The sequence below is a fragment of the Danio rerio genome, chromosome 12 (genome assembly GCF_049306965.1).
Source record: "Danio rerio strain Tuebingen ecotype United States chromosome 12, GRCz12tu, whole genome shotgun sequence".
Taxonomy (NCBI): Eukaryota; Metazoa; Chordata; class Actinopteri; order Cypriniformes; family Danionidae; genus Danio; species Danio rerio.
In genome coordinates this window covers 29137501-29147729 of record NC_133187.1, presented here as the reverse complement: position 1 = coordinate 29147729, position 10229 = coordinate 29137501, and the positions used below count along the sequence as shown (strand labels likewise).

The 10229-nt window shown below is 32.7% G+C and overlaps 1 long non-coding RNA gene across 1 annotated transcript; it reads left to right on the top strand.

Moving 5' to 3' along the window:
• Positions 1-2615: 2615 nt before the first annotated feature.
• Positions 2616-5220, top strand: LOC137490449 (uncharacterized). Its single transcript, XR_011009916.2, has 6 exons — positions 2616-2660; positions 4134-4191; positions 4281-4374; positions 4498-4655; positions 4761-4856; positions 5031-5220. It is a non-coding gene; the product is annotated as an uncharacterized lncRNA (long non-coding RNA).
• Positions 5221-10229: the final 5009 nt, after the last annotated feature.

Below are 10229 nucleotides of genomic sequence, written 5' to 3'. Positions count from 1 at the left end.
CCAAAGTAGTCCTAAGGCCATGTGGTGATATCACTTATAAATGAATGATGATTCTTGATGCAGTGCCACCTAAAGAATCGGAGATCACAGTTGTTCAGCTTAGGTTTGCGCCCTTGTCCTTTACGAAGTAAAATTCCTCCAGATGTTTTTTCACTGTTGAGGATGAATTATCAAAATGTCTTTTTTATCTTTCTTTGATGAACATTGTTTTTAAACACTTCAATAGTTTTCTCACATATTTGTAGGCAAACTGGTGATCTTTCTCCTATCTTTGCTCCTAAAAGACTGGACCTGTCTTGGATGCTTTTGTACCAAATCATAATTACAGTCACATGTTGACATCACCTGTTTCAAATCACATCATTGCTTAACCAATTTACCTGATTATTCATTCATTTTCCTTCGCCTTAGTCCCTTATTTTTCAGGGGTCACCACAGCGGAGTGAACCACTAACTATTCCAGCGTATGTTTTACACAGCGGATGCCCTTCCATCCAGAACCCAGTACTGGGAAACACCCATACACTCAAACACTCATACACTACAGCAAATTAAGCTTTCCCAATTCACCTATAGCGCATGTCTTTGGACTGTGGAAGAAACCACCCTGAGGAAACCCATGCAAACACAGGGAAAACATGCAAACTCCACGAGGCAACAGTGCTAACCCCTTATTTACCTGATTACTAACCCTAAATTGCTCCTGTGGTGTGATCTGTACAGTGCCCTACAGTCTTTAAGTTAGTAAATGTTTTCTTGAATGGATATTATAAACAACTGCTAAACAAAAGTTTTAGAAAGGTTTATTGAGGCACTTCATGGATTGATGTTATTTTTAGTTAGACTATTAAGCTGTTGACCTTTTGTATAAACACAATATCACAACCTTATAAATGTGATATGGCTGGCTGTATGTCAGCTCTGGTCCATTACTGCAGCACAAGGCTACTACGTAGTGCTGATATACAGTCATATCATCTTGCTATGGATGTGATGTTCAACAGCATAATATTTTTTTCAATATAATTTTCATTAATATTTCAATATTATACATCTATCTAGTTGGTTTATAAACAGGAGTAGTGAATGTCCCAGTCTGCTCTGTCCCACAGCTGCTGTTTCTCCTGTGGGTCTAAAGGTGCGTGTTTTCCTCCTGGTGTGTGTAGTCTGGTTCGGTGTGACAGGGAGGAGCCGGTGGACAGGCTCTCTCTGGACCCCACAGCTGGCCTCGGGTAATTGCACTGTGCACATGCAGACTCATGGAAAGGGATCAGCCCCAATGTCAGAGCAATTGATTTGAGCATTTTCAATGATCCTCGTGGATGCATGAAGTCTGAGCAGGTCGTCCCGCTGCGCCAGGTGTGCCGAAGTGCCTCAAAGACCATTGTGGTTTGTGGTTCTATGACAGAGTGCTGGATATGAGTATGTGGATGTCTTAAAAGAGAGTATTATGTTAGTGTTCGGGTCATAACACAAGCAGCACAGGACCCAGGAGAGACACAGATTTATGGAGGCGTTTGTCTCCATCTGTTGGAAGCTGACTATAAACTCCTTCCATAAAGCATCTTTTGGAAATGTTTCTGCATAAATAATGTGCAAACTGTACTTCTGCATAAATATTCTGAGCAAAACCTTAACACGACACTCATATTTTATATCAATCTCTTCAGCAAATACACAGAAAAAAATGTGTAAAAGTTTATACACACAGTTTTTTAATAAATGTACAGTGTAAAAGATCTCTTTATTAACAGTTTCCTTATTTTGTGATTCACAAGTGCTTTCAGTTTATTTGTGGTTGTGAATTGCATTGTGAGTTTTATCTCAGCTCTGTCAACTTTTGTTGATGTTAAAAACTCGACTCTACAGTTTAACAACGCGACTTTTATTGACATTTTAGTAGTTTAAAATAATAGAATGTTTAAGAAATAATATAGAGAGAAATAAGTCAGTACAATAAAAGAAAATGTACTGGCAGTTTATTACAAGGTTTTTGTACCGTAATATACAGAACCAACCCACACAATATATCACTTTAAACTAATAAATAAGCTAAAAAAAAAGTAAACTTTTCTAACATTTTAAGGTTAAAAGTTGTTGGAAGAAAGATTAAGGTCTCATAATATAATCCAAAAGCACAAACAACAGATTTTTTTTTTTTTTTTTTTTTAACAGTGTTATTTTCGGAATTATTTAAAATTTCCTTGGCTTATTACTTGCCTATTATTAAGATATTAATTGTTTATTAATAGTTATACAGTATTATCTTATTCTTCATCCCTATTTCAGCCAATACCTTATCAACTATTAATAAACAGCTAATTGGAAGTTTATTAAGCTATACACTGTAAACCCTAATGCTGTAACTAATTAATTGAATTGAGTTCTATTAACTTAAATCATTAAAATTTGTTTATCTTAATTAACCTTGATGAGTATTTAGAACTTTTTCTTATTTTTGAGTTTGAAAAAATTTAATCTTTCAAGTAAGGTGAACAATTCTGCTGGGTTTAATTTATACAAAATGTCTCTTTAAAGTTTCATTAACTCAAAATCTGTCAGCCAAGTGATTTTGCGTCTGACGTCATCCAGGTTCACGTACGTGCTCATGCTTCATTCGTTTTTTTCAAGATGGCGGATCGGCCTCGCTTCACACTACAGTAAGTAAAATATTTACAAATCCTAGAAAAATTAAATGTATGTTTTAATTAATATAATCACAGTAACAGTTCAATGTAATGTAGAGTTAATCAGGGTGCGTTTACATGTCGTACATTACAGAAAACATGTTTAGCCTCACTTGTTGCTAACTAACGTTAACATTAACGTTACTGTTTAAAAAGTTAGAATCAGTGCAACGTTAGCGTTAGTTGTAATGTGTTAACTCTGAGTTTTAACAGAGTGTGATAAAGACAAAAATATTTGAAATCGGCAGATTACATTTTTCAAAAAAATTTAAATCTTGGCGCGAGTATGCCTTTTCTCAGCCTGTGCTGAAGTTGTCATGGAGACGCGCGCTCTCACAACCGCATGTCATGGCGCTGCGCTGAACTCTATCCAGTATGTGAATGTGGTATTATCTTCGCGATCTGTAGGCACTTCGGAAACGAAAGGCGCAAGAAACGTAACGTTAATCATAACTGAAATGATCTCCGCCTAAACACTAAACGGTATTTTCTGATGACGCGCAAAAACGTAGTCTCAAAACTTAACTCTGCCACACGCAGCTTGTTGCTTGCTGATCCATGTATGAGGACTCGCTCCATAAATTGTTTACCATGGTACTTTGTCTATTCGTTCTGAAATCACATGCAAAAATGACATGAAAACAATATTACACTAAATGCACAATTTTTTTTTGACTGAACAATGTTGTACTTTGAAAGTCATTGGCTGCTAATATGATTTCACCATTAAGAATATGCAAAAATTACCTTTCTGAAATTATATTATTAAGGAGAAAGTCTGAATGTGTAAATATAACACTAACTTTACCTCAATCACCAGCACTGATCAACACTTAATATTTCCTCGCGCTTAAGACGACATCTCTGCATATCAATGATTACCTGATTAATGCGATCAGTTAAATGAGTTTAAATGTCATTTAGGTCAAATGTATTTTAAAGGTATGATAAAAGTTTTTTTTTTTTTTTTTTATCTATTTTTTAAAATGTTTACTCTGGAGAGAATATAAACAGCCTAAAAAACAAAGTATGCATATCTATAACACATTAATACAAAATTATGTTATTAAATAAAATAATAACAAAACAAAATATTCAAGACGTGGTAAACAAGACATAGTTTTCTGATGTGCAAATTTTGTAGCTTAAAATATATTTATATCTTAAAAATATAAATATTTTAGTCTATATATTTTTACATCATTACACAGTAAGGTAAGTTTTGTTATTTCTAGCTTTTAAAATCAGGCCTTACATTTCTTTGTCGTCCTATTCAGTTTTAGAAATTTCAAAACTGTTTAAATTAAATCTGTGTTTATCGAATCAAAGCAACTAACATGATAATCAGCTCTATTGCTAACCGTTTTTGAGGTTAACGTTAGACATCATGCAATTGTACTACTTCCACTCTCAGCTAAATGACACTGTGACTTTGTGTACATACAGAATTGAAGGTCGGTTGTTGCTGACTACAGATAAGTTCTTAAATGGAGGCATGTGAAAGGTGGGTAAAATATTTATTTTTTACTACTATGCCTGGCATATCCAGATAAAATAAATATTACAGTGTATTTATCAATGATACTTTTGCAGCAAGGAAAGTGAAACTTCAACTAGACCTTGAGTTCAGTTTACAACATGAAGATCCTGCTTTCAACATCTGATCAACACCTGATTTTCATCTGAGGTAAAAAATAAATAAGTTATTGAAACATAATAATAATATTAATACATTTTTCTAAAAATTGTATATTTTGTGGTGTGGGTTTGTTTTATGAAATTCTCTCTTGTTTCTTTTTGCTGTTTGCAGAGTACCAACATGTTACAAATGAGAATTTTCCCCACAAATTCTTTGCACAACTGGACCACCACCTATTTTATTTGATGACAATTTTAAGGCAAACAGCATCCAAAACTGGCAAGACAGCAGATACCCTGGCTAATCTTTTAAAGGTTTATGATGCGCAGGTATGTTTGGGGTCACGTGTTAAAGTATACATTAAAATATAATTTGAATTTATTTATTTATTTTTTTTTTTTTTAATTTTAAAAAAATTGATTCTTGATTTCCAGGAACTGAATGATGTCAGTTCATGACGGACTACTGTTATCAGAGGTCTTTTGGTCTTGCTGCGTGAGCGTGACTTAAGATTCTTTAGGAACACCATGGTAAGACTTCATTCATTCTTTTCACAATTAGGCATGTTTTATGAAAAGATGAAAGTTTTGAAAACTTTTACTTAATAACATATTTGTAATGACGAATAGTTGATGAATCATATAATATTGGCTCAGTCATTTTGATACTGTCCTTACATTAATATCCTTGAATTATGTTTTTAGATTGATAATCCTGCTGACTGAAGATGCTTTATTGGCCCTGCATTCACTGAGGGTCTCTGTTGTCCTGAAGAATGAATTCACCACCCACAGCACACTTCCAGACCTTTCTTGTCTTGTATGGATTAATGTATGCTCTTCACATAATATATAGTAAAGGACTTTGAACTTGTGCAAAAAGTTTTGCTTGGCATGGATGATGGAAAATAAAAAGTCTCGCAGCATGGAAACCTTAAAGAATGAGTTAATGTAGAGCTTTTTTTTTTTACTTAATAAAGACTGTCTCTGGGGTAGTAACTTCAAAACATTTATTTACCTTTAATTGGTAAGGGTGCATTTTATTATATATAGGGATAGTTTGTCCAAATGTAAAATTTTGTCATTTACTAACTCTTCACTTGTCCCAAACCTGCTTGAATTTCTTGCTTCTGTTGAACACAAAAGTTAAGTAAAGCTGACAACCTGTAACCACTGACTTTCTAATAGGAAAACAAATACTGTGGAAATCGGTGGTTACAGGTCTCAGCTTTTTTTTTTTTTTGGTCAAAAATAACCTTTTAAGTGTTCAACAGAAGAAAGAAACTCAAACAGGTTTGGAATAAGTAAATGACAGAATCATAGTTAAACCAAGACTGAATAAATAAATATATATATATATATATATATATATATATATATATATATATATATATATATATATATATATATATATATATATATATATATATATATATACATATATATAAACTGCTCTCCGTTAAACAGAAATTGGGGGAAAAAATAAAGGGGGGCGAATGATTCTGACTTCAACGATATATACAGTTTCTGTGTAGTTTACACTAAACGAGTCACTTCACAGAATGTGCACTTATTATTTTTTTAACGAATGCCTTAAGACTAAGTTTTACACTTATTAATGTATTATTAATTTTTATCAAACTTATAGTTGTTTTTTCTTGAGGCTCTTATGTCTGATATCATATTTACATTGTGGGTAATTTTTATTATTTCAGAATAGTGTTCATTTTCAATCTCTTTATGTCTAATAGTTTTTATCGTTTTAAGACATTTGTAATTGCATAGGAGACAAATTTGTAAGTACTGTTGGACATTTTTTCTTTAAAAATAAATGTCTAAAATGGTATTGTCTGTGTGTTTTAAATTACAGATTTATTTTCACAGATTTATGGGGTTTAAAGATTAAAATAATGGCTAATTTTATTTGTGAAACTGACGATGGAGAAGTTAATTTTAAAAAATGCTATCAAAATGTATGAGCTGGGTGACTAAGTATGTAAAGGTGAGATAAATAATTAAAAATAAGTTAATTGCTATTAAAATGTATGAGCTGGGTGATTTAAGTATTTAAAGTTGAAAGAAATTAAAGCAATTAAGTTAATTGGTATTAAAATGTATGAGCTGGGTGACTAAGTATTTAAAGTTTGGAAAAATTAAAACAATTAAGTTAATTGCAATTAAAACGTATAAGCTGAGTAACTTGGGTATTTTAAGTTAGGTGAAGTGTCTTGCATGAGTACAACAAACTCAAAACTTAATGTTTCTGTTTACTTAAAATAGATAATTACATAACTTAAAAAAATTGACGTAACTGATTACCTCAAATTTTTTGAGTTTTGTCAACTTATTCGGGATTACAGTGTAGTGTTAGCTAAGGATTTGTTAATACCATGAATTGTGACCTAAACTAAAATGTTTCCCTTCATTTTTTTTAATTAGGTAGTTTTTACTTTCATTTAAATATTCTTATTCAAGTAAGATACTCTATTTTTTTTTTACAAGTTTCACTTTAACAGCGTAGACTTTAAAGTATATTCTTTACTTAAAATCTTTAAGTAAACAACAGTAGATTTCTTGTTTTAATCTGTATGATAACATACTGACACAACAGAGGCAGTGGTGTAAAGTAACAAATTACAAATACTCAAATGACTGTAACTGAGTCATTTCTTTCAGGAATTGGAATTTACTAAGTAGTTTTAAAAATGTGTACTTTCAACTTAAGTAAATTTTTAGTGCTGTATCGGTACTTTTACTGCACTATTTTTCTTCAACCTGCAGACACTACTTTTTGTCTATAGGGATTGACTAAAGTAGAAAAAAACAGTCCTGCAATTCCTGTCCAATCAAATAATAATAATCAGAACGAACAATTTTAAGATATGTTTGGAAAGTGTCCAAAAAGATGTCCAAAACCTTCACATGTAGTCACTCTGAGATAAGACAAACTGCATGTAAATGCATAAACCTTTCACACTGTAATACTCACTACTCACGTTATTAGACTGAGTAATTACTAAGCAAAAAATTATTTAAGAGAACTAAGTAATTACTCACTACTGAAGTCATTAGATTGATGGGTGAAGATGTGGGGTATTTGGAAATTCTTTATTTTTTAAATTGAAAATACTTGAGTTCAGGCGACGCAGCCGCGCAGTAGGTAGTGCTGTCGCCTCACAGCAAGAAGGTCGCTGGTTCGAGCCTCGGCTGGGTCAGTTGCCGTTTTTGGGTGAAGTTTGCATGTTCTCCCTGGGTTCGAGTAAGTTTCCTCCAGGTTCTCCGGTTTACCCCACAGTCCAAAGACATGCAGTACAGGTGAATTGGGTGGGCTAAATTGTCCGTAGTGTATGAGTGTGTATGAGTGTGTCTGGATGTTTCCCATAGATGGGTTGTGGCTGGAAGGGCATCCACTGCGTAAAAACGTGTTGGATAAGTTGGCGGTACACCCCCGATTAATACAGGAGCTAGGCCGAAAAAAATTTAATGAATAAATGAATACTTAAGTTTAATGATTTGGTTAAATTTAAAACAGCACAAATTTTGTTTAAAACTAGGAATAAATTACTTCTGAAATGCATACAAAAGTTTTCTGAAGAAAGACAAGGGGGATATAATCTGAGAGAAGAACACAATTTTAGAAGGTTAAAAACAAGGTCGTTTTAAAAAAAAATGTGTATTTCCGTATGTGTTGTGAAATTATGGAAGTCTAAAACAGATTCTCAAACAATGTCAGGATATTAATATTATTATTATTTATATTAATATATAAACAATATCAAATTAAAAAGTTGTATAAATATATATTATTAAAGGAATATAATGATGAATAGAGGTGATTGAAAGAATAAAATGAGAAAGGTATGATGAAATTTCAATGAATGGTTGTTTGCAATACTATGTATTTTGTTGGGTCTATGTTATAACATGTAAATGTACAAATGGAATCAAACATATAATATGTCAAACATGACAAAAGGATAAAATATGTCTCATGTAAAAAGAAGAGATAAGTAAAAGAAGAAATAGGTTGAAGTAAGAGACGAATGATGTGTGTGATAATGGGTGGGGAAAATAATAAGCTTGTGCTTCATCCCACTCCATTTCGACCATGTTGAAATAAATTTTTTGATATAAATAGATACTTTTACTCTTTCACTACATTTTTGGGCACATAATGGTACTTTTACTTAAGTTTGATTTTTCAGCACTCTTTCCACCCTTGAAAAGAGGTAATGTGATTTTAACACAGAGACTACAAATCTTAGCACACAATACACAACAATGATAAAAAGTGGAATGAATGTGTCATTTTGAGTTGAAAACGAGCTCCAGATGTCATAACACCTAGCAACAACAGCAACAAAATGGAGCTAATACAACTGAAAAACGCCTCAAAATATTTTGCTAAATTCCCCAGTGCATGATGGGGACGGCAGCATCAGAAAGTTGCATGGTATGCTTACATTTATTAATCTATATTTCCTCACGGAATCGTTAGAAGTAAAACCCATTAAGGCAACACAAACCATCTGAGGAAACCGATTACAACAAACCATTTAAGTTCAAAAGCTAATCTTAATGAGTAGTGTGAACTTACTCCATTAAAGTTGAAGTAATGAGGTATTTAATGAACTCATTACCTTCAACACTGAGTTGAAAACTCTTTTCAAATGAGTAGAATTAACTTTCAGTAAATTTAGAGTTAACAACACTCATTTCATTTGATAAAGTTGACCTTTGGGTTTTACAGTGTTGTAATCAAACAATTCCAATTAAAATTTATAAATATACTTAAAAGTGTAACACTTAAATAATTAGCATGAATAAAGTACTAATATAGAACAGAATTTGTATTAATTATTTAATGTAATAAAAACTGTTGTAATATTAAATGTTCTTCCTTTTCTTCTAGTAAAATATGCAGGCGTTCTCATTAATGTTGTGGTTGTAGTGAAGTCATCTATTTGCTCCTCAGTCTTTGGAGATTTGCTGAGGCAAGGCAAATGTAGCATTCAAGTCTGTACGCAGCTGAACGTTCTTCTCTATCTGTGTTACCTAACGGGAGTAATTAGGGTTTGTTAGGAGCACTTTTTCATGTGCCCCATTCTGTTGTAATCAAAGACCGCAGACATGAACCGCTTGCAACACACAAGGAGAACTAATAGTGTATTGTCATGCAAACTATCCTTGTACATGAGAAATGAGTCCCTCTCAAGCTTCTAGGAGGAAATGCTAAATAATTTATTACGCCGTTGAGCAGTATGAGTAATATAAAACAATGAAACGCAATAATAAAGTTTAGTTTTTCTGCATTTGGAATTTTGAACTTGCCTATAAAAGAGAAGAGAAAAGTCATCTATTAAGATGAAGGATACTTTTGAAAGTTTCTCTTCACACTGTTTATATTTAATTTTATCTAAACTATATGATACATTTTATTGTAAAGTAATATTATATGGGGTGTCACGGTGGTGCAGTGGGTCGCTGGTTTGAGCCTCGGCTGGGCCAGTTGGCATTTCTGTGTGGAGTTTGAATGTTTGCGTGGGTTTCCTCCGGGTGCTTCGGTTTCCCCCACAAGTCCAAAGACATGCGCTATAAGTGAATTGAATAAGCTAAATTGTCCGAAGTGTATGATTGTTTTCCAGTGATGGGTTGCAGCTGGATGGGCATCTGCTGCGTAAAACATATGCTGGATAAGTTGGCGGTTCATTCCACTTTGGCAAACCCAGATTAATAAAGGGACTAAGCCAAAAAGAAAATGAATAAATGAATGAATAAATGTAATATTATATACAAACAAACACTTACATTATGTGATTACAAACTTTTTATGCTTAAATATAAACATTTAACTTTAACTTTTACCTTTTTATGTTTTTGAATGAAGACTCACCAAGACTGCAT